At 35.7% G+C, this 27,315-nt stretch overlaps 1 protein-coding gene and 1 long non-coding RNA gene across 4 annotated transcripts in view; both read right to left on the reverse strand.

Moving 5' to 3' along the window:
* Positions 1-814, reverse strand: part of LOC139787567 (uncharacterized) — a 29,888-nt gene extending 29,074 nt beyond the window's left edge. The window contains exon 1 of one of the 3 annotated variants that reach the window (XR_011722659.1): positions 620-814. This is a non-coding gene — a long non-coding RNA (uncharacterized lncRNA). The remainder of the gene's footprint in view (positions 1-619) is intronic. The other 2 variants (XR_011722661.1, XR_011722660.1) reach the window with 2 other exon arrangements.
* LOC139787566 (furin-like protease kpc-1) overlaps positions 1-27,315 on the reverse strand; it is a 217,406-nt gene that overhangs the window by 103,430 nt on the left and 86,661 nt on the right. The window lies entirely within an intron of this gene.

Here is a 27,315-nt window from a genome sequence, read left to right on the forward strand (position 1 = left end):
AGAAAACACTTGTGTCAATTTAGCTCTTAATACACACATACTTTGTAAAATGTCTTTCATACGAATTATATAAAAAAGTAATACTTTAATCTGTTTACGGATAATTCTTTTTTAAATTGTAAATACCTACGAAAACAGCATTATGTATATCCTTCCTTCTTCTAGTCAGTTAAGGTATAAATAAATCGTAACGTAAAATAAAACAGGAAACATATCTGTAAATACAAGTTGAGAGATAATGGGCTGTGAGAGCCGACGCAAGATCGAATATGCGGAAAACTATATTTATCTTAGTCAATACATTAAAACAATAAAATTCAAACGTTTCGGCCCTAAATCGGGCCCTCTTCAGTGACTCATGTATAAAAAAAGTTAATATGTACACATCGACGCGGTATCGCAACGGCCAAGTACAAGATCAAAATGCACCATTATCTCTCAACTTGTTCTTACTCAGAGCCTATTATACATTTGTATATCTGTAAATGTTTAATTGCATATCTCTTTTAAAATAAATGCATAGGTGTAAGTGTATTTCTGAACAGATTAAGAATATTAAATAATTTCTATTTTTATTTGTATCGAAAATGTGTGTGTGTATGTAAGCGAAAATACATACCTATAGATGTATTAAAAATACTTTCGTTAAATGCTGTTCGCTCTACAGGCGCTCGAGTTTTTCCTCGCAAGTGCATCTCAGAAAAGGCACGATGTATCCCGATGCGCCGACACGGCAACAATAATTCAGAACTTCGCAGCGGCGCGCACATCGCGCGTTTTGCGGAACGATAAATCACGGGTCGAAGGAGCGCGGGAATACCGGAATGATGAATCGCTCGCTTAAGCCTGAATCCCGTATAGGTCGGTTGGACGAGAGACGAAGTAATAGGACGAAATATTTCCTGACGAAAATTAATATTCTCAAGTATGATATTATAAATCTCTCCGCTCTCGAGCAAAAGATTCAATTGCTGTAGACAATATTAATTGATGAATATGGTTAATATATTTTATTATAAATATTCGGAATTGATTCTGCACAGAGATCAAAGATTATGCTTGTCACTTTGCATCCATAGTTTCCCTGGATATAAATTTTGACTATAATAAAATGTATTACATGGAAAAAAAACACGATGTACGCTATTGCGATTTAATCGATCAAGATTAATCAGCGCGGAACGAAAATTGCAATATTTAAATATGTATGACCAAATATAAAATCATTCATGGATTATTTTTCCATCTCGCTGGAACGCGTCGGTCATTTTGGGTATAAAAAAAACTTGGAAAAATCCGTTTTATTATACTGTCATAGATCAAATTGGTATTGCGTTAATTGCTACCTGAATATTTTTTTCACATTGCTCCCGCCGGATGGTCCATCCGGAAAGTAACGCGAATCGAAATACGTGCGTTGCAATATGTCGAAGCGGATAGAAAAGATTGGGGTGCCGGTTAAATGTACAAATCACGCGAGATTGATTTGCAGCATCTACCGCTATTATACGATACGTAATAACGCCGTCAGGCATGACGTATCGAAACCCCCAATTCATGACATAACTGTCCAAGATAACGCGAAGGGAACAGAATGCAATTTAATGCATTCCGGCTAGTTACGAGATACGCAATGTTCCGATCGGGCAAGTAATTACAATTTACAATAAAATCAACATCTCTAATTTTAATAAGATTTCTCTGTTCGCTAAAGAGAAAGTATCAATTAATTCATTGTTTTTGTTTCAACATAGTACGACCATTCTGTCTCTTCAAAAATTCGTTTGAAATTTTCTGTGTACATATATGATTCCCCTTGTTTAAACATCTTAGATATTATTCGTTACGTTTCGATTTTATAATAACTTAAAGAAAAACACGTACAGATCGCATCTGTGCCACGACAGTCCTTTCACCGGGTGTGTCCGATACAGACACTTGAAATGATATTTTCTCTCCGGCGAAGAAAAAGTTCGAGGACGCGAGTATCAAAATGTAACAATATCTCGTGAATGGTTCATGAACGAAGCGTCATATAAAAACGTAGCTCCCGATACAGGGAGCTCCATTTTGATATCCATGTTCATAAAGGACAGCTGTTGGGCGCCAGCTGCTCATGTTATTACTTTCGCGAAGCTGCGTAGCCGCGATATTGAGCTCCGGACAAACGCCGGGGAAAATTGGCAAAGCTTCTGTTCCCCTATTTTCGACCTCAAACTAATTAAGTGGTCATTTCGCGCCGAACGTCGTTAAGAGCCACTAAAATGCATCGAAACATTCAATATATATAGTTAAAAAGATTTGTCGGCTGTAATTCAACGATGTCAGAATTTCATCAAAATTGTATTACACTTTTGCAGTAAACTGACTTTAATTTTTATAAACTCTTCAAATTCGATAATAAGTACATTGATATTAAAAACATTAAATAATATACATAAAGTATGTCAATTTATTCAAAATATTAAATTAGAATGTTCAAAAATATGACATCTGTAAGGACATTTATTATCGCTTCGCAGTGTGTGCGAACATTTTTAATCTCATAATTATGACTTTATATAAAGCTCGAGGATGAAATTCTTGGAATTATAATTCTTGGTGTTGCTGTAAAATACCAACGGAGCGATTTAACAAGCGAAACGGAAATTTAGCGTTTCTTCATCGATCGAATCGCCGCTTTAAACTTCTAGTATTCGTCATGCTATTCCCATGGTACGCTCCTGGCAAGTGCTACCTGTTGATCCAGCTCGAACGGGCAGGTATCTTTGGTTACCTTACCGAGATATAACGAGCGTGATGTATCCTTTTATTCACCGGTGCTTTCGTGCACCGGCGGCTCTTGTACTGGGCCAACACGTTTGATGGAAAGTACAAGTCTATCTGTTCACTCGTTTGAAGAACAATTTCGATCGGTGTGTTGCGCTACGACCTCTACGTTTAAATCGAATATTATTCTCCTCTTATAAGCAATATAGTACGACATAATGCCTTTCTTGCGAGGTCTATTAATATCTTCCTCAAGTTAAAGGTAAAATAAATTTCCCTCTGATGGTCTATTTGCATATATCTCAAGATTAATTCGCATGTCACAATCCTACAAGCTAGAATATTTCATACCGATGCTTTCAGAACATTCTACATTTATAAAATATACTACGATATTTCAGACTAAATAGTGAAGTATTGCACTTCTTTATGCACTTTACTTCTTGCTATACTGGTGAATGTTCTTGATATTCAGCAACCTTTAAACACAAATCGTAACTTCTTTCTCGTAATCTCTCTTGCAAAACTTCGATATCAAATGCCATTTCGCACGATATTAGATTCGTGCTAGAAAATCAATTCACGGGCGTGTATACGTTCATTCTTTTTCTTTCACATATATAATAAATAATGAGTAATATTTTTACATATTATATTTACAAGTTACTTAAATTTTGTAACTCTCCATTAATCAAAAGGTTTGAAACATTAAATAATCATTTAGAGACCTTCAATATAGAAAAAGTAGAAAGAAATTACATCAATAAATTTTATTTAAACTCGAAATATTCTTTAACAAAATCTTTTTTAACTATTACTGTTTTCTAAGTGTTATCCTCTGGGCATTTTAATAATTATATAAATACCAAATTAAAATTATATTAAAATAATTATCTAACCGTGTTCTCTCAAAATTTAATTTAAAAAATTGCAAAGTGTATTAAGAAGATAGACTGCAGTGAATAGAAAAATAGAGCGAAAATCTTAATCAAACGATATAACATTGTGCGACAAATGATAAATCCGCGATTAAGTTTTGCCGACAAATCACATTCAGCCAGAACAGAGGCATTATTTCCTGTTCCACTAGAACACAGCATTGTCGTAAATCGTTTTAGATTATACTGCCAGTACTCGTTTGCCGATATCGAAGTAGTCTCTAATCGTTCATGCGGAAATTTAATGAATTCAGCGTTTTGCGATAGCTACTTTTATTTGCCACCGCAATTGCAGCCGCGCAACATCAATTTGTATCCATTTCTGCGGTAACGCTTAGATAACATTCAGTGACTTTGACGTTTTTTCGATATGCCAAATTTATATACCTTGACACAATGATGTAAAATATAAAACGTGTTTGTACATTGTGTAAGTAAAAAGAAATACAAAGTAAAATAAAAATTTTCAACTTCAAGCTTCCTATCTGTAATCCTATCCTTTCTCTCATCCCTATGAAGAAAATATGTCGAATCTTTTAGGATATAAATTTTTCTCGAACAGAAAGAACTGCAACCTGATGTTATATTACGCGAAACCATCATGGGATTTACAAAACGATCATGGGATTTGTAAAACTAGCCCGCTTGTCATGGACGTGCGATATTCTTCTTCAATTTTCTCTTAGTCGGTATAAGTTTTAAGTTGGCAAATAGAATTTTTTATTTTTCCGCTGTTGGAAAATTACGATTCCTACGAAATACTATCAAGGTACCCGATTTCTATTTTATATAGTATTGAGATTTTTTATAATCATCTGCCAACCCTTGTTCGAATCGAATAGATATAGGTACTTTACGATTCGCCGTTGAGACATTTCTCACGGGGAGGAACTTCTGCCAGAGGAACCATTCTGCCGTTGCGAGGATTCATGTTCGATGAAACGCTTCGGAAATATATCGCTTTCATGCAATTTCCACGAAAATAAGTTTATAAAGCGATCGATAGGTTTTTCGTTAGATCAGTTCGTGGCTAAATCTATGTGTTTGAAAATAAATGTAAAACAAAATCAAACGATACATTACAGAATCGAGTGTAACTGCAATATGTTTTTCATAAATATTATTATTTGTTTAATAATTTTATTGATAGCTGTTAGATAGATAATTGACCAATTTTGTAAATATAGTTTTTACATAAGTTTGACGTTAAATTTTGACAAATTTATACAAGATTCTAAGCAAAATCATCAATTACCTACGACAACTTTTTTTAAGGAGAATATATGAAATATATGTGGCTTTCCTTTTACCCCACGTCTCATAAAAATAAAAAAGCGCAGGAATTGGAGCAGATCGTAAAACCAGGAAACTATTCCTGTACCAAATGCTTCATCCAAAATTTCACGAGTCTAGGTCTTAAAATTTATTAGAAGCAAGACATAGATTGATGGAGAAAAAATAGTTTTATTTTCAAAAATGTTATATAATAAAACATTTTCTAGTTGTTTTATCTTTTCTTTTTTATTACTGATTTTTATTATATGTAAATAATACATAGACGGCATTATCCATTAAACATCATAACACATCACTAATGACGTGTTACAGTTACATGAATTTGAAGTATATTTTTGTATAATAAAACTGCAAAGTTAATTTCTATCAAGAATTTGTAATTTTCAACAATATTTAGATAACTGACTATAATATATTGTCTAAAAGTCTCTTGAAAATTAAGCAAAAAGTAAGATTTTATTTCAAAAAGAGTAACACTTCGCTGAAATTTTTCCCTAATATTTGCAATCAAGATAATATGTGATATCCATTACGTTTTACATAGAAGAATATGGAAACACAATTGTAAAAGGCACGCTTTGATGAAAGATTAAAAAAAGATTTTTTACGAACCGTGACTTTTCTCTCTTCTCTCACAAAAAAGTCGGCAGAAAAACGGAAATAAAAAAATGCCAATGAACTAGAAAATGATCGCGGATTGCCGTGAATCCGTACAAGAATGAATACTATTTTCCTCGGCTTTTCTTCCGCGCGCATCTTATTATATTTCCTCACTTCTTTTCATTGTACATTTATTCCATTCCGTTTTCGCGCTGCTCGTTTGCATAGTCGGAATTGTTCTCAGAAAGGAATGCCGACCTTTTGTCCATATTTTCTAGATTAGGGAATTCGTGGGAATAGTATACTAAGCCAGCTGTAGTACCTAGCAAAAATAACCGTAAATTTTACACGTAACTTTGTTAACTAACGCTCAGCGAAATAAAATCTCTTTCAGAAAGCGTCTTAGAACGGTTGAAACAAGAATTTCAATAATTATGACATTGAAAATAAGGGAAAACACCGTTCATCTGACAAATTTTACGGATTGTCACAAACAAACTTGGAAACAGGCGAGGCCCGTTTCCCTCCATTATTTTTCTCTGACTCTCATTCGTTTTCCTCACACACTTACCGAATTGCGCCCTCGTTTACCATTCCGGAAATGGTTCTCTCCCCCAAAGAGTCACCCTATCGTGGCACCCTATTCGAAATGAATTTTACACGGTTGCAAGAAGCCGAAGAGAACACGGAGCTATCTTACGAAGGGAAACACGATGCAGGGACCCGATTTGGAGTCGCAAACTGAAAGTTACCGCTGACTTCTCGCCTAAATCTTCCCTGGATGAGCGCTCGCGAGCAAATTAGGGTTGAATCTACGATGGTAATTATGGAACAGTGAAAATTAAAACTATCTCTGGCATTAAATTACAGGCGTCACTTATTCCATTTTCTGCAAATTGTAAATCATTATTTTAAATATCTTATACTTCCATTATCAGTCTTCAAGGAAACGTTTCTCACTTATGCTATATACGCAATTATTTGCAACGGTATCTATATACGTTAATTATTACTTGTGCAAAACCCGAATTCTTATTTTTAGCATTCATGTTGCTTATCACGATAATTTCTCATTTATAATTATATTATAAAACGCACATCTTTTATGTTAAAAGAAAAATACATGGGTACACTGAGAAAAAAATGTTCTGCATTTTAGTAAATATTAGTTTGCATACAACTATGACTCAATTTTCTTCATTTTAACAGATGGAGAGTACAGTTGTACGCAAACTAATATTTACTAAAATGCAGAACATTTTTTTCTCAGTGTATATCAAACTAAAATTCGCAGTGGTTGTACTTGTAAATATCACTTCTCAAAAGTTAATCGCAACTGGAAATTAAACTATGGCGAGCATATATTCGTATCGAATATTTGATGGTGTTTGCGCGAAGTACACATCAGGTTTCGAAGTTATGGACGTCGAGGTGGATTTCTTGTCTTGTATAAAGTACTAAGTATACTCGGTACATAACATCCGATTGATCCAAGCGGTAGCTGAAACCTTCCGCTTTCTCGGCATTATTTTTCTTTTATTACTAGCATTTTCTGCTTGTGTTTCAATATTTAATGTCACAATCTTTTTACGAAATCTGATCGATGCAACTTTGGTCATAACACTGACAAAAGAGAGTACTTAATTTGTAAAAAAAAAAGTTACTGACAATCTTATACACTATACACTTGATATAATATTTATTTTTTTCATAAACCAATCAAACAATATTTAATAAATCATACTAACACAAAAATCCTTTACGTATAAATAATCCTGTATAATAAAAGAAAAAAAAGAAATTATTAAAAAAGAGATAAAAAATATAAATAAAAGAAACAGATAAAGAATAATGGAATTAAAAACAATTTTATGTGATCTTAAAAATCGTATGGGGCACATAAAGTTTCCGCGCGGGAACGCCTCGAGATTTTCTCATAAATCGAAGATTATTCAAGAACACATAGAATCGCGATTTAGCAGCACATTCTAAACCGCAATGCGTCGTCACGATCGCCAACGATCCCCCTTTGATTTACAACTTCCAAATGCGAGTTTGGGAGCCATAAATCGCGAACGAGTTCGCTCTACACACTACATCTCATCGCGTCGTCACGGCGAACTTCGCTTGACACCATTTCGCGTTTCGTCTCGCGCCCTTTTACCACGCGTCTTCGCCGGCTGTGAACTGTAAAAGATTCTTCATCTCTCTTTCTCTCTCTCTCGTCGTCACCTTCATACTTTTCGAGCTCGACGAGTTGTCGCTCCCAGTCACTGTTCTTTTTCTTACTTGACTACTTTGGTACGCATTAGATTAACGAGCAGGCGTTAGTTCGCTGAGTTTTGCTTCTTGCTTCTGCGAGAAATATCCTTTTGTTTTTCTACACGTTTCTTGCCGTTCCGGCACAAAAATGTGTGATTACATCTAAGAAAAATGTAAAGAGAGGCTACAAAGATTGCAGATTGCTATCATATTAATATAAAATTTATATAAAATTGAAAAATACATTATGTAATTTAGAAATGTATGTTATATATGAATAAAATAAACAATAATTAAATATTAACTATATATAGTACTAAAATAAAGATAACTAAACTATTTTAATTAAAAATGATGCAAAGTTGAGAAATTTATTGGGCAGCTATTAAAGCTCATAAATATCTTAGCGCATCATTGTACTGATATATATGTAACTGATATATTCCATTTCAAATGCGTTTTCCATGTATTAATCGATAAGAAATACAAAAAATTCTCTTCTCTTTGAAATCATTTTTCTTATCTTAAGTACTTTTTCTCGTAAACCCTTGGTCATATCGGTGTAACGCTGAATCGAGATATCGATGCAAGCTGTATTTCATACATGCGCTTTTCTTTACGACTTACATAAAGCGCAGAACGCGAGCGACTCGTATCTTCGACTTTTCCTTATGACGTCGATGAATTATTGGTCTAGGAGGAGGAAGAAGGAATAGTTTGGCGCACGTGCTCGAGTTCGTGGAAACCGCAATACGGCCGACCACGCTTTACGATGCCGATAAAAACGGCGAATTAACTTTGGGGTCGCACATCGTCGGCCTCGAAAGTGGCTTTTCGGTCCCGCATAGTTTCTTGGGGTGGCATTGTTTTCTTCGTTAGTGGAAAGTGTCGAGTTATGCTTCCGAATAGCACGCTTCGATTTCGTCGAAATTTTGCATACACCACGTTCCACCGCGTACTTAATAAAGAGAATAATAATTTGTTTAAATTAAATTAAAATACATTTTATTTTTTCATCAAAATATTTAATATTTTAAATATTATAAAAAATTGGGATAAATGCAACTTCCTTTTATATATATACAATATAAATCTATATATATATATATATGTTTATACTAGTTCATAAAAAATTTTTCAGTTTTAATTGCTTGCAGTTCGGATACTGTTAAAATTTTTAAACAGAATTAGTGTGTTATTATTAAAAATTGCAATATTTTTATACCATCGACGGATTTATGTTATAAACGTACAATACGTTTCTCGAATATTGATTATTCTTAACATCGATATTTTATGTTTTATGATACGTAAAACATTAGATCGTGCAGAGGAAGCTATAGCGCGCGAGAAATATCCTGTTGTTTTTCATAATATTCACCGCATATACGAGTACATCGTCAAGAGTTTGCAAAAATATCTATTCATGCAAGGAAAAGCACGATTTATGCACCGCGAATGTTTCAGACTTGCCGAACCCGGAAATATTGTTCTTCAACGGAGCGGTCTCGACGTTCACTCGGAACAGAAAGTACCTTCTCTCGTTTCCGGTATTATTTACTTGCACATATCTGCGGGGCATTTAAACTGTAACATATGATTCTCTCCGACTGCAATTCTCCTCTCTCGTGTGATGCCAACATCATATGCAGGCCGGGCTTTGGCATATTCAATACGGGGCTTATTTGTGTACACAGGCGTGCGTTTGACGCGCACAAAAGGATCCTTCAAAGGGTTAACGGTTATAACATGCTTCCTGTCCGGTTCGTTTGCATTGACGATTGAATTGGCGACCTATAAGTGCGTATCCACGTCACTTGCTTACGTAATGTACGAAATCAAGTTGCCCTTCTTTCTCTCTCGCTTTCCTAATTTTTACTTATTTAGAAAAAAAATAATGACAATCGCTTTAATTAACAAAAAAAGAAACGACGGAGAGAGACAGCGCCGTAACTTTCCGCGAATCTAACTTTATCGCGTTAGAGCTGCATGCACGTAGTGGTAATCGCTTATATTTGGATATACACACACAAAATTAAAGTCTAGACCGATTTAAACCCAAAAATAATTGCAGATAAAAATAATTAGTTCTATTTAAATCTTTATTTATTGTTATGTGGTGCCAAAAATCCAAGACACATATCATAAAATATAAACGGCTATATGTGGGGAGTTTATTTTGCATTTTTCGATAATAACTTCACATTCTCGCAATTACTTTCCCGAATATCCGATTTCACGGCAAAACTCTTTTCGCTTCGCCGAAATCGGCTTATCGGAGTATCTACGTGGAAAAGAACCATGCATTTACGATCGCGACCGTAGAATACCCTGTGTTGCATGAAATTTTCTAGCTTGGTGCGATCTTTGTTTATTCGTTTATTCAGATATCCGGAAAAACCGAATGAGCGTGTATGAAGAAAATCCCACGAGGAAAAGTTGGAAAAAGAGCGAGCATTATAATAATATCTGCGTGTGGGTCTCTATTCTTTTTTGTATGATTTCAAGCGTAAATATTTCCTCTTCACGTGCAAATGAAGATTGCATATTTTTATGCAATAAACGTTTTTCGAGTATACAAAGTGTTTACAAAAATGTTTAATTATGCAATGCGTATAAATTTTATTATAAAGATTCTGACGAGAAGAAAAATACTTGAGTCAATCTATTTTTCATCAAGGAAAGTTTTAAGCAGTTTAATTTTTTATCGATTCACATACTGACAATTTAAAACCATATATTCCATACATATCCTATAAACATTTAAGGTAGACAAAAGTATTTATTAAGATTTTTAATCTCACAGATCTTAGAAATTTGACATCCTAAAGCATTTTTGTAGAAACGAAAATATCTTCCGAGTCAATAAAAAATAAAGTACTTAGGTAAAGGTACAATAAAAATGAGATAAACTCGAAGCACGGTAGTGCCCGCGGTAATATAATCCATTTAGAAAAAAATGTAATAAGATGTATATAACATGTCTGGTCTGCAAATTGCCAATTTCGTTGGCGCAGCAGTGGAGAGTATTAAAACGACGGTGGCGGTGATTGCGCGTTAAGAGCAACCGCGGAAAATCAGAATCATGGGAATTGAAATATACATATCGTCCTTATCCACGGCCTTCCGATAACGCGACGAGAAACCGACCGCGCAGCACCTTTGCGCGAAGCTCATAACCGATGATCATAACCGAAGATAACGAAAAATAATCTCTCAAATATCTCTCTCTCCGCCGCGCGTAATAATACGCGGGGTTGTAGTTAAAGCGTAAATTGCATCGGGCAGAGGCGCATTATTACAACGGCAAGTCGTTGCAATTACGGGCGCGAACTTTCCGGCGCGAGCATTCTGTAACTTTAATAGGAAATAGTGCCTCCTATTACCCCTCTTTCCCCCCTGCCGCTCTAACAAGGAGCCATTTGCGGAAGGATAACGCGTCTACTAGCTAAGCTCCCTACGTCGACACCTCCCTTCAACACCTACAACGTTATCTTCCCCTGTACAGCACGTAAGAAATCGCAAGTTTTTATCACCACGGCGCGCTAGGTACTTATCGCAACTTCAAAGATAACCCGGAAAAAGTTAGCGCGCCGCCGCCTCTTCAAGTCGCGTAACTACATCGGGCAAGTTCGAATGACACTGTCGTAAACGTCGAATGAAAAATTTACGGTTACAGTCTGCTAAAGACATGTTAATATTAGGTCAATCAGGCGACCTTCTTTCAAGAGTTGCGAAAGGATGAAAAATGAGAAGCGTCGGACAAATTTATCGAAACGTCCGCGAGTTACGATATGATAAATTATATCGATTTATATTTAATAAAAGGATATTTCTTATATTTTTAATAGAAGAATATATCTTCTATATATCTCTTCTATATTTAATAGAAGAATATCTCTCTTCATATACTGCATAGAAATAAAATACGTAATTATATAATCGATAACAATAATTTAATAAAAAATATATCTGTAGAGAGACATATCTGCAAACTGATATACCTATTCAACTCCCGGATTGAAATATCGTTCTTCAGTAACGAGATTTTGGCTGACGTACGTAGTGAAACGTGCGAGCGCGAAACTATCGGCGCAGAATTTCGGTCGTCTCTTTCGCCGTCGTCGCTGCCTGGATGCAGTCTGGATGCAGCTGGCCTAATGCGACGACTCGCGTCAGACGTGCAATTTACTCCGCGTCCCATTACTTTCGCTGATACCTAACGAGGGCAGCGTTGAGTGGCAGTCGGCAAATTGAAATAGCAACGCGAATCCGGTGATGCCCGCAAATAAAAATCCCTGAGATAAGCCACGCGAAGAAAGCTTATCGCAGATTGTGAATGCAATGATGCACGGTTTTTTAATAAATAAAAGAAAGAAAATAACCTTTAAATAACTTATGTTTGGGTACGTAATATTTCTTTCTTTGATTTAAGACGTTGAGTAATCAAGAATTTTGAAGGTTGTGTATACATCAGCGCCAAACTAGTTGAAAGAGCAAAGTTTGTTTGCCGGTCAATTTAACGTACACCGTACTTTAATAGAAGCTTAATTCGAGGGCGAATGCCAAGAAATCTAGAGTTGCGAGTGAAAATCTTGCAAAAAATATTGGCTGTCCGTCAACCTTTTTACCAAGAAGCAACCGGACGCGTTTGATGATCGACATATTTGACACGACGCATCGTCGAGACGAGACTGTTCGCATACAAATGAACGAATTTAGTTATTACTCGCGCGATTTCCCGTATCAATGTAAACGCTCCAAATTCGCACGTCAATCTGCAATTTTCCAAAGTCGTCCAGCCCCGAAATCATGGCGATATAGGCGTCACATCATGCCGGGCTGTCAGGTCAGGACGGCGCGTTCGACGTCGAGGACCTTTTTTGCGCCGCCTCGGTGCCGATGAGTACCCGGCATTGAGAGGCAAGCCGCAAATCGAAACGGCGATATGGCGCTACTCGACGTAGATTGATGAGAGCACGGATGCGTGTCCCGTCTCTGCGTGCCTAAAGGAGAACACGTACGGTTCACTCGAGATGAATCATCCGGGGTAAATGTGCCCGGCTCAACGAATTTTCATTCATATTTTATCATCAAAAGTGAACAACAAGACAATTCTTATGTCGATAGACACACGAGATGAATAAGAAACTCTCGGGATTTTGCCTACGCTGAAGAAAATTGAAAGAAATTAGGGAACACTGAGAAGAAAAAGTTTGTCTATAATGAAGCTATAGCCTGTGGAAGCGACCTAAATTGAGACTTTTTATAACTTCGTTTATAACTCGAAAATGAAGAATAAAAAAGCAAGAACAATTCTGTTTTGGAATTATAATTACTGCAAGATTAATTTGTGCATTTAATTGTAAACCGATAAAAATTATAAAATATGATAACGCATAATGTACTGAACATTTCAATTTAGCTAATTTATTTCGGATAACGGAAATGAAAAGTGACTCTATCTTTTTTATCGTTCAATGCGTTTATTTCTGCAAAAGCATTATCTTCATGAATCACTATTTTATCGCTTTATCGTGATTAATCTGGAATAATCACCAAAAGTGCACTACGTAAATTCGACATAATTGCCAGCCGCGATTTGATATATCGTGAAATATATTTGCTTGTCGATACAAGCGCTATTTTTCGTAAACACTCAGTATGGAATGCTCGAGAGAGTATCTGATGCCGATACACGTATGTTCAGAGTGTTTACTTTAAAGTGTTGAATGCGCCGCGAAAGAGACATCCGACTGCATTATCATGATGCGCACCGTCTAGAGTTTCCGATTTATTTACGAGGCACTCGCGAGATTGATTTATAACAGAATTATTGACACATTGATAGATGCGCACACACATTTATCGTATCAGCCGTACTCGTTCGTTTCCGTATTTGAAAGATTGTCGCGAAAATGTATGAAATATCGTATATACTTCAGAATAGAATATTTTCAATACAATAATTATTTAATGCAAAGAAGACCGTTGCAAGTGGACTCGAATTAGAATTGCTAAATTAAATTTACGAAAAATTCTGTAAATAAATGTAAAATGAAAAATAATGAGACTCGAGTATTCTGATTCGCTCGTCCTGTTACACGGAGTAATTAGTCTCTCTGGTAATTAGTCGCGTATATTAATTCACGAAAGCTTAATTTCTCATTATACTCGTCCGCTAATGTGATTAATGCCAAGTGTATAATTTAAGAACTTCGTTTGCCCTCATCTCGTTTATCCTTATCAAATAAAAGAGAAACGAGGGAGAAAATTTCGTACGAAGTAATATCCTGCTGCAACAAGATGTTTTACAATATCTATGGATCATTACAGCTAAGACATTCGTTGTATATAAAAAAAAAAGAGAAGCGAGAGAAAAAAGCTCAGCATTGTCCGTAAATATCCGAGAGCAAAAGACAATGGAGAAATATTAAATATTAATATTTCTCGATTGCTTACGTAATTGGCATATCGCTATATAGATGGAAAGTTTACAACGTTTTTGAGAAATTATGCGATGATTGAATTGGAGAATAACTATATAGGTAAGTTCGTCCAGTGGAAATTGATTCGATACACGGTTTAGTTAAGTGAAACTATCGCCAACTTGCTTAGGATTTTGGGTGTCTAGTAACTTGAGCATGGCATCGGCACGACTAGAGTATTGATTTTGGTTTCCCTTCGAAAGAGATGGTCAATCCTTCTAAATAGCGCAATATAGTAGAATTTAAAGGATTTATGCGGAAAATCTGAACTTACGATTGAGTTTATCATACGTGTATAAAATTAATAATTAATATCATTGTCAGCAAGTAATTGTCTTATTATAGATAAACTATAAGTTCCCTTGAAATTACACACTAAAATTTATTACTTTACTAAAAAATTAGGAAAATAAAAAATACGAAAGAATAATTATATATACAATCTTTGGCGTTCAAAATGATATTTGTTCGATTATTTGCGCTGCAAAAATAATCCGAGTAAGCTATCGCTGCCGAGAGGTTCATTTCCAGCTGGTCGGAATAGTCGAGTCTTAGAATTACGGAAGCTTTCGGATATTTCGCAGCGTGAGCCTGGTTCTGGAGCATCTCTGCCCAGAGTTTCGGCGAACGGGGGCATAATATGTTTCTGGGCGGTGTGCCAGCGCAGCGTTCCCGGGGAACAACGTTCGATCCAGTTCGTACTGCCGCGAAACATCGACCTGCTTCACGAAAATTCCGCTTAGATGAAAGCGGAGTGAATCAAGACGAAGGAGAAGCAATTGCGACTTTTCGAAATTTATCGAAAGCAGATACTCGAATGTTATATCGTTTTCTAATACCTTTCGCAATTCTAACACTTGCGTGCGTTGCAGCTTGATGTGAAGACGTGTAACGGCCATCCATTGGAATTTCATTATTAATTTGACAAAACAAGATTTGTCGTTTCAAATATGCGTGCGTAGCTTACACTGAGAAAAAAAATCGTTGATTCAAAGAAATATTATTTGATTCAACTAAATGCAGCGGTCACGGGCTGTCAAGCTAACATTTGTTAATTCAACAAATATTATATAAAATAAAATAAAATATTTCTTGATATTACTCACGTATATTTGATTTAAATATATTAATATTTACATTAAACAAATCACACCAACTAAACGAGTTTAGTCAAATTAACAACATTTTTTTCTCAGTGTAGCATTTATATGTATATATATTACATTAAATAAATTCGACGAATCTCTATTCGATTAAGTGATAATAATTTAATTGGACAAACGAGCGACTATTAATTTCGCACACAGTATACCTCCGTATAATCAAATTGACGTTCAAAGCGATCTTAATCCGACATTCTGTCTCACTCTTGTCGTCCGGAGAATGAAAATCATTTATCCTGAGCTGCGGTAGACTTTCACACTGAGCTGAACGGTATTTCACGTTGAGTACTCAGGGAAACTACCTTAAGTAGTTTGCAAGTGTTTGTTATTTTTGCCATAAGTAGTCGGGCTGCTAGAAGCACTGTTATCTCATAAACAATTGCTATCCATCCAGAAGAAAAATGTATGAGATTTATGTCGCTGCAAAGAGCGCACGAACGGCAGAACGTTCGTGTCATATGATGGAATGGAAATGGCGGCATTATTACACCACGCGGAATACAATTTAGTATCCTATTATGAGATATTGGAAAAGTGACATATAATTCTGAAAATGAAGAAAGATTACATATATATATTATATAAGATATTAAAAAACTGGAATATTAATAAATTACACAAATTTTATATTGTCGAATCGAATCAGAGCTATCGTCATCACAAATTAATTGAAACAGAAAACAATGGCAGAAGGGAAAATATTGAAGTGTTTGATTGGTTTCGAGAAACTTTCGTCCGTTATCGTGAGCGTAATTTCGTGTTGCATCGATGACTAACAAGTAATTCGGGGTAGACGGCGTTTATTGCACGAACGACGTAACGGGATATTGTCACGCCGTTGTGAAAATTACAAGATTGCCGGTCTGAGAGAAGCGTTGTTTAGCTTACCCTGTAATTACGGCGACGTGGCGACACGTGACGCCCGTGTATCACCACGCCGTATTTAAATATCCACTATCAGACGACTCGCGTACGAATTGCGTCCCTGTCGCGTCGACAAAAAGTAAAAAGTATGCCTCGTTAGAGAATCACTGCATTCAATTAAAGCATTCAGTCACATTTGCGCAAATTCACAATTTATACCGACTTGGAATACCATGCAATACAAATTCGCACTATTACCTAAAATGTTGATAATGTTTGTGTATGATAACGTATGTCATATAATGTATTTAACAACTCATGACGTTAATTCATTTGTCGTATAAATATTTTATTACATTTTTCACAAATTATTAGATTTTGCTTTAGAAGAATTTATCCAGCGTACTTCAAAATTTTTATTGCATAAACTTACGAATGAAATCTTTGAATTTGCCCTACTTTTAAATACGTGGAGAAAGAAAAAAGAGAAAGAAAAGAAAAGAAAGAGAGAGAGAGAGAGAGAAGGGGGAGTAATAAATTATTTACGTTAATACTATTTATATGTATTTAAAAAATGTATAGAATCGAGAATTTATCGACGTTATGTTTTCAGAAGTTTTCTCTTTAAAATAAAAAAAAATGTAAATTATTTCTTTTTGCATATAGCATATTACGATATATCTGTAATATGCTATTTGAATATATGTAATACATCATAAATATGACAAATTGAAATCTATTGTCAATTACTCCACTGAGCAAACGTACGATCCATTGAGAACGCCATACAACAGCGTCATTTACAAATCACGGTGATTTGTTTCGACTGAAGGAAGACCGTTACGAAGGCATTGTGGATAAATTGCGATTCCATTACTGATCCTAGGTAACACGTGCTCTGCGACGTATCTCGAACGATGAATCTCTATCAATCAACATCATGTGTTAAGCTTAATATATAACGCAATGCATTGTTCTCCCGGCACACCCCAAATAGGCGTTAATCTATGTCGAAGATATCCATATTCCAAACCGCAAGAGGTTTGGCATCTTAAGGGCTGTTCTCGAATTCATGCTAAATTTACTTGTCCAAGAGAAAGACATCCGAAAAAATTGTAACGTTAAGCAAACATAAATTGAAATATTTGCTATTAATCGATAAGTTTGTTTCGAAACACACACACATGGCAAATTTTTTTAAAATAAATTAAGATAAATAAGAGAGGCATTGCGCGTCTAGCGGTGTATAAATTTAAAAAAATAAGAAATCCAATCATCGCGTTTATTAAACACAAATATAAGTATATTGCAACGTCAACGGAGAGCAAGAAACTTTTCTCCTACTTTAGATAGTTCAAAGAGATATGTCGAGGTTGTTGAGAGAGAAAAATACTCTATAGAAAAGAAAAAAATTTCAATTGAGGGATACGAGAGTTACGCGAGAGTGAGTTTTACATCCAGCAATAATACAACACGTTAGCGCGTGATGTATATCACATGCATACAGTTACGTATCTCTTATCAACGCAATTAATTTACACCGCTATTAAACATCATGTGACACGCCGGAGGGAAGATCTTTATGAGCAGAGTACGCCCATTTGATCAGTCTACGCACGGTACGATACAGTGAATACTTTATCGCGGTGGGAGTCACCATACGACTCTCGTTATTCTAAACGAGCTTTATTAGAGCACGAGACAACCAAGTGCTTCGATGGGATTCAGAAAGACTTTTACGACGAAGCACGTTTTACGCTCTTTAATCAGGATTTATCAATCCTTTGTTGATCCCCATGATTTCAAGTTTTTTGTTTGCATGCGCAATTGTGTTTCATCATATCATAAAATAATCAATGTCAGATGACATTTATGCTATTAGAAGCAAGAAACTTCGTCGAATAAAATGATTACAACGGCGATGGAGGCTGCTCACATATACAATATACATATTTTTTTATACTATTAAAAAAACAATACTTAAAGCATTCAGAAAAAACATGAAATATATAAATATATTTCTAATAAATATATATATTTGTAATTAAACTAACAATAAGCAAAATATATTTATTTTATGTCTTCTAAATGACTTATAAGTATTATTTTTTATAGTAACAAAACATATATATATATACGCACCTATACATATTGATTCAAAAGCGTATGCTTATCGTGTATGCAGCATCCAGCGGCCGGCGCTATACCCGAACGGATTACGGTTCCCTTTTATACGTTACATTCACTCAATTTTTACCCACCAGGAAGGGAGCATAATAAAGTATTCATGTCACCGTATTATCAAAGATTAAACGGCACGGCGGGCAATTTTATTGTTTCCGTGTACAATACCGTAGACACAACGGTGTAAACATAAAAGTGTAAACAGGGAAAATGAAAAAAACGAGCAAGCACGAGAGAGTCGTAGATCGCGCAAGAAAGCTACGGTAAGCTCCGTAAGCCCGCAAGCTTGCGATAGCACGCGGAACTCGTTACACTCGGCATACAAGATCAGCGGGACGAAAACGAGACGCGGGCATCCGTACGGAGGAGCAGCTTTCTGAGCAGCTCATCTACTTCTAGATCAGTTTATCGCGATTTCGTGTTTCGAAGATATACGGCAGAATTTCGGTGCCTCGCATGCACATCCGAGATTAATCGTTGTATTTCTTTTTTTTTTCGTCAAGCATTTATATCCCTAGAAGTAAAGAAAGAAAGATTTTACACATAATAAACATTCCAGAGCCTTATAAAATTTGTAACGATGATCTTTCTTAGAAAAATTTAGCATTACGACGGAGAGAAGAGAACTGAGTTCTTCTGGAATAAAAATTGTGAAAGAGAGTTTCGTAAAACTTATTATTGATTCTCTTCATTAAGAAAGCAAAATCACAAAAGTTACAAGGAAAATATTTTCCCCGAGAAAATTATTCTTCGAAAAGTTTTTATAAATTATGGAACACTCTGGAAATAAAAATGGTTTATAATGTTGAACAAGCAATCCAGTATGAGTCATACAGTATAAACAAATATTGTTAATTAAATATAGATATTAACTTAATAAATCACATTTTACGTATGCATATAACATGTAACTTATTTTTTAAATATTCTAATAAATTTTTATTCGCACACATACATATCGTCGATGAATAAACAATATCGCTTATATGACAATTAATATAGTTTTTAGGAGAGACAAAAAACTGTTCCGAAAGTAAAATATACGACAACTATCTATTCTATGTGACAAACATTCTTGAATAAACATTGAAACTTATCTGTAAATAATATGTGTGCTCATTTACGACCTTTATACCCTGTAGAAGATGATACGGAACAATTTCGAAATCAAAAAGTGCATTTGGACAAAAATGTCACATAGGCGGTATTGTTTATTCATAGACAATATACATATGCACTATGTACATATGTACATATCGCAAAATCAAAGATTAAATGGCACGGCGGGCAATTTTATTGTTTCCGTGTACAATAGAGTAAACACAACGGTGTAAACATAAAAGTCTAAACAGGGAAAATGGAGCTTTACGGTGGACAGTACTTAGCAAAGATGTGATAAGAACCACGTCTACGTTCTTAAATTCGAGACTCGTCGTTTTCGGTGAAACAAACAAGTACGAAAGGCAATCGCTCGTATCAAGAAGCAATTCCGCGCGTATTTCTCCCAAACGGTTTATCGTACACTTCCGTGCTGTGAAACGGGCATCGAATTTTCAAGCATGTCTTGCTTTCTGGGCTATTTTCGACTTCTCTCTCTTTCTCTATCTTATATATCTATCTATCTCTAACTTCAACATCGATATTAAGAACTCTAAAAATAAAATTTTCTTAATAATTAACTCTAAAAATAATGTTTTCTTTATAATTAACATATTTTCAAAAAGTATTTAAAATAAAAAACTAGAATCGTTTAACGTTCAATGCTCATCGCTTTGCAAATATAGCTCATGTCAAGCAACGAATACGTAAATATAAAATGCAACACACTTGGTTGCCATCTCGATGCATTTCTCATTGGACAATACACGAATGCTGGATATTACACGAATGTAGGTACTGTACATCGTATTTCCAAAGTTCACGACGCTATCAAAGATTCAATAATCCACCGTAGTTTGTGAAGTAGGTCAAAATTCTCATGTGGATTGCTGCGAGCACGCGACTAATATGATCATAACGGTAACAACATAAGCACAACAATCTCTAATTAATAATTACTTTGTCAATAATCACGGCAACGCTTTAAAGTTGTTAGGCGAGTATCGTTAATCAACGAGAAGCAATGACGATAGGTAAAATGATTTAAGTTTATTATTATTCTTCATCTATCTTGCTTTGTGCACAATAACGTTACTATATTTTTATGAGTAATATAATATATATTCAGATAAAATTTGTATATTCATTTAGAATGCAATGTCAAGATGGAAATGGCATTTCTATGTAAAAGAAATGCATGTCAGTACTATTTTTCTTCTCCAATCATTAATTCGACAATTACTGGAAAAAGATTAAAAAATAATCCATAAGTAAGCCACGTCCCGCGTGAATTTCTCTCCAGCCTCAAACCGCCTCTGTAATATTAAACTAGTGAATAGCCATCGTTGAATTTTGCATTCCTTTGTGCCATGAAAAGGATCAATTTCCAAACTCCCTTTGTATCGCGCGGATACATAGACTCTTGTTGAATCTCTGAATTTTAATGTCATCCGAACTTCCCCTACATTGTTCATAAATATTAATCTTTGATAATAATTTAATTAGTTGAAATAAAGTGTCTCAGGCAATCCATTCTCTATAACTAAGAATATACCATATTTTCGTTCTTTTAATATCCGTCGCTCATAATACCATATTGTCTATTTATGGCAGTGACTAAAAAGTTAATTAATTTGAGAAATGAAGGAGCTTGCCACGAGAATACTGTATGATTTATGTTCTGCTGTATAAATAAAAGTAAAAATATTTTTAAAAGTACAGTGATATTCATATCTGCCCGGAATATGTAAAAGTGTATATAAATTATTATATAAGATTTTATTATGTTACCGCCAGACGATGAGAATATGTCGGGCAGGTAATAATTCATATTACAATACAACGGACGACAGATGAATGTAAGCTAGTCTTCCAGAAAGATATTCCGCGGGACATTCAACGACGAAATATAGCAATAACGGGGAATGATAAATGTGGGCACTTTTTGCATTCGTTTGTGCAAAAGAACGTTAGGCCGATCTCGCCGCTTCTTTGGTACACGTAGCAGCTTGATTCGTAGCATGAATTTAAACGTTGCATCCGCGGAGCCGTGAGCCGTAGCCATGAACGTGACGAGAAGTTCTGGGTAGGTCAGAATGAGGCCTCTGGCTATTTGATTCCGGTTAGCCGGTCGAGTTTGCACACAAAGATATAGGCGTATATTCATATTGGCATATGCAACTATGATGCCGCGAGGCTCAAGCAAGCTAGACGATGCTTAAGCATCCGATAAATTACGCCAACGGCAGCAAAACTTTACGACATATATACTTGCGGACGGAAATTCAAAGTCACATAATAACAGTGTTACAAAGAGATTTTTCAATAGCTTCACTTCACGATATTCATTCTAGTATCGGTGAAGTTAATTATCTATTTATTTTTATGCACTGTTATCTCTATTTCCCTTCGCATGTTAATAATCGTAACATGTTATCATTGACTTGTGTCAGAGTCTTTTGTTCAATTTACTAAAAACTCTCCGTCTGGCATTTAAATACATCGTTTTGTATTCGCGGTCGACAATTCTCTCGCGGTGGAACAAACGCGGCATTCACGCTTTCGAGGATGAACACGCGAACCGCGCACTGGCGCTGGGAGGTTGCATGGTAACGAAGAAAGAACGTAAAAGGGAGAGGAGAGAGCGCGGAGGCGCAGCAGCCTACATATCGCGGGAGAGCGAGTTTATCGATTCCCTCGACATTCCTATTTCGGACCGAGATATGTCGACAGCAACGGGTGCTGTTGACCGACATCGCGATGTCCAGGAATTCGTGACACGACGTCTGTCGATCGGGCCGCGCGAATTACCGGAGACCATCGACCCTCCTCCCTCGCGAGAATGCATAAATAACGACCTACGGTATAGGCCATAGGAAAACGCGAAATAAGAGAGAGGATGATTGCGAACGCGCCAGCACAGATTTCGTCAGGTAATTCGCTTCGGAGAAGTTCCATTTACTAGAAACTTGGTAAAACAAAAGCGATCGATCGTTCGTACGTCAACGTTGTTATGGATTTCAAGAATGTAGCACGTCGAAATTTAATTTTCCTCCGTACTCAAGGGAAAAACTCAAGGAAATTTTCACGAAATACAGAAAAAATTGCAGAGAATTATTTATATATAATATACTCCGAAAACAATAATCTTAAACTTAACAATGAGTTCTTTACTTGATTAAGAATCAAAGAAAGACAGAGTGTTACTCACAAATCGTGATGTAATATGCATTCATACTTCGTACGAATTATTTGTATCATTTTATTTACTGTTACTTTATATCAATCGCAAAAGTCTTTTTCTCCTTCTTCTTCTATGCACTACAGCCCTTGGTGGGCTCTGGCATCCCGAATAATACTCCTTCACCTTGTCCTATCTTGGCTACTTTCTTCCAGTTCCGCACATTCATCACTCTCAGATCTTCAACTTCATCGATCCATTTCCTCCTTGGTTTTCTTTGGACCTTGTTTCCCACAGTTTCTGATTTAATATTATATACGGTAGTCTATCCTCTTCCACATTCTAACCACATGCCCTGCCCGTCTTAATCATCGCGACCTGATGAATCTCACCATATGTTCATGATGGATCCACTCTTCTAGTTCGAAGTTATACCTAATTTGATAGGATCCATCATTATTCTTTTTATGGGATCAAACAACTTTTGTGAGATTTTTCTTTCAAAACATATTAATTTACGTTTCCCTTTAGATTAAATGTAAGTTTTCAAGATTCTATATACATATCATGCGTTATTACTGGTCTGATGAGCGTTTTATATTAGTCAATCGCGAAAGTACAGAAATCTATTTAAGAACAAATTAATTAGGCAGAAGAAGCATTAGCAATAACAATATAAACAAAATCAAATTTATAAGAAAAGAAAGTCGTGTTAAAAAAGACAAAGTATGAATCAATTCGTACTCCACTGGAAATTCTCGTCGTGAATGACATCAAGAGGCTTCTAATAGCGTAGTGAAGACAATTATCCGGAGCAATCAGATGTGGTAACCCTCCAGCCTCCAGCATTATGGCATACGATACGCACAATTTAATCATTCGACTTAATCATCCGCAACTGAAATCCCGGAAGCGGAACGTTAATCGTCGGATCGCCCGGTATGTCTCATGCAGGCCAGGATACACGCGACGCGCGACGAAACTATCGAGAAATATGCGAGTCGCGCGTCAGGAAAATTCTCAGACGGCGGCGCGGCGCGGCCTTCGGAACGCGGTCGTCGCTTCGGCTAACACAATTGCTTTATTCAATTACAGTCGGACACGAGAGAACGAAGAGAAAGGCGAGACGTTTCATTAATGCAAATTACTCGAACCCGGCTCTTTCATCGAGTTAAATGCATTAATCGTGATTCGGCGAGAGCAAATTGGCAGCGCCAAAACTTGTAACACGTTGTGATGGGTTGATGCCTTTTTTATTGTAAATGGTTATATTAAACAATTAATACTTATATTTGTTGTATACTGATAATAAACACATCGTGATAATTTCTTTTAGCAACCGCTTTTTTATAATATTAAGTTATACGAAAATAAAATAACGGTACGTTTCATATACCTATATATAATTATTTCAATGTATAATTATTTCAATGTTGTGTGTTACGTATAATATCTTGTTATTTAATACCTTATAAACGTGCTTATATAATTTTTTGGTTGATCAATATAATTTACGAGATAAACATTACGTAATAATGAGATTCTATCGGTAAGACACAGTAAATTATTGACCAGCCATTAAGATCATGATTTAAAACGCAATTTTATCAGGCGCAGTAAATTTTATGCTGTCAAAAAAATATATACTAGCTATATAAGCGCTATATGAGCGCTATATAACTGCCTTTTTCGATTTCCGCGATTTCCCCAAAGTATATGGTTAAACTTTTCTGTCGCATAAGTCGTTATACGAAGTCTCACTAACACATACGTCAGCTGTTTAACGCGCGGACTCGCGGTGAAACGCGAAGGAGTCATTAATTATCCTCATTTCGCGGCATTAGCAATCACTACAGGCTCAGCTTCTGGAGGCATCCTACGTTATGATAAAAAGCAATCCTCCTAATAACGACTTGCCATTTCGTTCGGGCGAACATCGCGAAATGTTAGAGATTCTTTAGATTTCGCTGTTTCGCTGAGATCAGACATTTTACTGCGTCCCGTTTTATTTCGTAAGTTTTTGCTATCACGGCAAAGGAGCCAGTGTAATTTGAATTCTTTGCGTTAGGAAATCTTACATCCGATGCACAAAAGTCAGATGTAAAATCGCTGTTAAAATTAACGACCTGATTCATGAAATCGTGAATATTCCAGTGATTCAACTAATTATTTATTATAGTCATATCATAATAAATATATTCGATGTTTCAGGTTATTAAATAATTATTTTAAAAATCGGATTATTTAAAAAAAGATAATTTTATTTTAAGAACATACCTTATTAGTCTACAATATTTTAGATATTCTTTACTTATAGAGAGATTGTCGTTTTATAAATTCTTTATATTAGCTATTTTTAACGTTGCACAAAGCTTTATTTCCACAATCGTTCGTCTTTAATTTATTTAAAAAAGTATAAATTTTTTAATAGAACTCTTTTTTAAATTAAAAAATTTAAAGAAGAAATATTTAAACACATTTAAACAAGAATCTTTAAGTTAAATTAAACTTAAAAAAAAACAAATTTAAACACTTTTTCATAATCTATAGCTAAAGTAAAATCACGATTGTATATGACGGAGCATCTCGATCAGACAAAGATGGAATTTCTATAAATATACACTTTATCGTCGAATAAATCTGCTAAGTCAATACAAGTGCAATAAATTGAAAAAGACAAAAATATGAAGAGCCGACGAATGCATCACGCAAAGAGAATGAACCTCTTATCTGTTTAGATGAGAATAAAAAATTTCAGATGAACTTGAGATTCATGAAATACAACGCTCTGTTAAAGCTAAGTCCTGAAGCTTCGCGTGTGCACGAACTTCCGGATAACAGTAAAAAGGAAGTTCATGTCGAGGAAATTGTTGACTGCGTCGGGTCTACGGACTTTGTCCTAGCCGCAATGTGCTTTAAGCAACAAATTATTCCAATCTACAAAATAGCAATAAATATGCAGATTAGCGTAACGGTGGTATTAACATGATGACTCGTGAAAAGTATCTATAAATAACTAACTATAAAGTTTACACAAGCATCAGTGAAATGTAGCACTTGTAGAATCTAATCTGAGGATATATAAACGAAGGAATTTTCCTTTTTTAAATTAAGAGATACAAATAAAAATGAGCTTTTTAGCTTTCGCTATCCTGTTTCATCTGTATTAAATATTAAACGTATTAACGTGAATGCGGCGAGAAAATCGAGTCTGCTTCGCAGCGCGTTTAAGCATTTAGTGGACGACATAATTATTGTTATACTTGTAGTTCTTATTCTTATTTCTTCTTTTTTATCTATAAATTAGATTGTTCTTACTTTTACTTTTCTTCAAGTATATCTTATTGTACTTTTCATTTACAAAAACGTGTGTATATGAAGTACGTATAAATGTATGTGAGTGTTCGCAATATAATGAGCTCGAGTTCGTGGATTTGCTAAACCAAATGAACTATTATACGGATTAGTCATCCCTGCGGGAACGCAGGGAGGAGTTCTCGTAGCCAAGAATCTGCAAGCTCTCGCGTGCGCCAACCAGCTATCGGGAATCTAAGATCTTCGGCACGAAGTATCGGTGAAACTGAGAAGATATGTGATATAGCGAATCAGATAGAACGAAGGAATTGTGTCGAACAATGACTTATGGAGCTAAAGGTTCCATGGATTCAGCAATCCCAGCGAGGATCGGGAATCCATGAAGATGTCTGCGGCATCTTCGATTTGGAATAGGTGATTTTGGACAGTCTGAACACACGGACAAATCAAGAATTTATCGTGTCTGTTGAGGGAGAAACCTCTCACCGCAACGGAGATCGGTTACACAGCGGTAACATCGGAGTGCCGTGAATGAAATATTTTCGACATGAAACTTACGTCACGCGAACACAGCCTGTCCGACCGCGTCCAATAAATGTTAACGCGAGTAGTGCGGCGAGAAAATTGGGTCTGCATTGCAACGCGTTCAAACATTTATTTTGCGTCTTGGGCGACAAAGCGAACGCCTATCGCGCGGACGTTTATCGATTCTTTCGAGATTCCTTCGTGCCTCGATATCGAGGTTGATCTGCTTTCAAGTTGATCGACGGAACCGACACTGAGGCATGCGACGAATTTCGGATATCGAATCGCGGCAATCTTCCCCCGGAACGGATTCTTCCGCGCTACTCCAGGAATCCCGACCAGTCGAAATCGCAAGGCATCGCATCGTTCTGACGAAGGGACGGACGAGCTGGTGATTGATGGCTTACCGAATCCTCCCGTGATTTCCGGATTCATCTGCTGCATTAAACGCCATTTGTTACGCGAAGCTATATACGCGAGGATGAATCTTTTATCGGAAATCAATTAGAGTATAATTAATGCGCGGCGAGATCAGCTGTCGATGTTTTTAAAAAGGGCACTAATATATCAACTTAATAATTTAACTGAAAATTATGCTTCGGCAACAATTATATTAATGATTTAAAAATTGT

The sequence above is a fragment of the Temnothorax nylanderi genome, unplaced genomic scaffold (assembly GCF_030848795.1).
Source record: "Temnothorax nylanderi isolate EJ_2023f unplaced genomic scaffold, tnyl_v1.0 TNYL_tig0010_pilon, whole genome shotgun sequence".
In the NCBI taxonomy this organism is placed as follows: Eukaryota; Metazoa; Arthropoda; class Insecta; order Hymenoptera; family Formicidae; genus Temnothorax; species Temnothorax nylanderi.